Here is a 1,628-nt window from a genome sequence, read left to right as displayed (position 1 = left end):
AGACGACCTCACCCGCCCTAGCCCGGAGCGGAAAGACTTTGAAATATTCAAAGTCCAAGGAACACTGGCAGAATGGGAGGACCGGCCGCCTCCTTAAACACAGGCCGGAGCGACCGAGCGGGATCAGCGGCCCGCGCGGAGGGTCTTTAAAATGTACAAAGTCCTAGGAACAATGGCAGAATCGCTCGACGGCCGTCTGCTCCCGGCGGCCGCGGTGAAGGGACTGTACACCCCACCCGGGGACGGCTGTCTGCTCCCGGCAGCCGTCCTTCCCCCCAAACCCACACGTTGACCGACACCGGCCGAGGGCGAAAGGCTCGCGGTGTGGAAGGATCGTGGCCACGGCTAATCTAGCGATGCCCGCGTTGGACGGTCACACCGCACGACAGAGCGGGGCCTGCATCCGGCGCGAGGCGGCCTTCAGGCACGTGGTTCGAGACGACCTCACCCGCCCTAGCCCGGAGCGGAAAGACTTTTCAAAGTCCAAGGAACACTGGCAGAATGGGAGGACCGGCCGCCTCCTTAAACACAGGCCGGAGCGACCGAGCGGGATCAGCGGCCCGCGCGCAGGGTCTTTGAAATGTACAAAGTCCTAGGGACAATGGCAGAATCGCTCGACGGCCGTCTGCTCCCGGCGGCCGCGGTGAAGGGACTGTACACCCCACCCGGGGACGGCTGTCTGCTCCCGGCAGCCGTCCTTCCCCCCCACCCCACACGTTGACCGACACCGGCCGAGGGCGAAAGGCTCGCGGTGTGGAAGGATCGTGGCCACGGCTAATCTAGCGATGCCCGCGTTGGACGGTCACACCGCACGACAGAGCGGGGCCTGCATCCGGCGCGAGGCGGCCTTCAGGCACGTGGTTCGAGACGACCTCACCCGCCCTAGCCCGGAGCGAAAAGACTTTGAAATATTCAAAGTCCAAGGAACACTGGCAGAATGGGAGGACCGGCCGCCTCCTTAAACACAGGCCGGAGCGACCGAGCGGGATCAGCGGCCCGCGCGGAGGGTCTTTAAAATGTACAAAGTCCTAGGAACAATGGCAGAATCGCTCGACGGCCGTCTGCTCCCGGCGGCCGCGGTGGAAGGACTGTACACCCCACCCGGGGACGGCTGTCTGCTCCCGGCAGCCGTCCTTCCCCCCAAACCCACACGTTGACCGACACCGGCCGAGGGCGAAAGGCTCGCGGTGTGGAAGGATCGTGGCCACGGCTAATCTAGCGATGCCCGCGTTGGACGGTCACACCGCACGACAGAGCGGGGCCGCATCTGGCGCGAGGCGGCCTTCAGGCACGTGGTTCGAGACGACCTCACCCGCCCTAGCCCGGAGCGGAAAGACTTTGAAATTTTCAAAGTCCAAGGAACACTGGCAGAATGGGAGGACCGGCCGCCTCCTTAAACACAGGCCGGGCGAAAAATATGCGAATGTTGGGTCTCATCCAAGAAAGGGAGTTACCGGCCGCCTCCTTAAACACAGGCCGGGCGAAAAATATGCGAATGGTCCATCCAAGGAAGGAGGACCGGCCGCCTCCTTAAACACAGGCCGGGCGAAAAATATGCGAATGGTCCATCCAAGGAAGGAGGACCGGCCGCCTCCTTAAACACAGGCCGGAGAGATGGAGCGGGATCA

This window comes from Syngnathus floridae, unplaced genomic scaffold (assembly GCF_059516105.1).
Source record: "Syngnathus floridae isolate MCC-2025c unplaced genomic scaffold, RoL_Sflo_1.0 HiC_scaffold_79, whole genome shotgun sequence".
NCBI lineage: Eukaryota > Metazoa > Chordata > Actinopteri > Syngnathiformes > Syngnathidae > Syngnathus > Syngnathus floridae.
The sequence above is the reverse complement of the archived record's forward strand: the minus strand, read 5'-3'. Positions refer to the sequence as shown.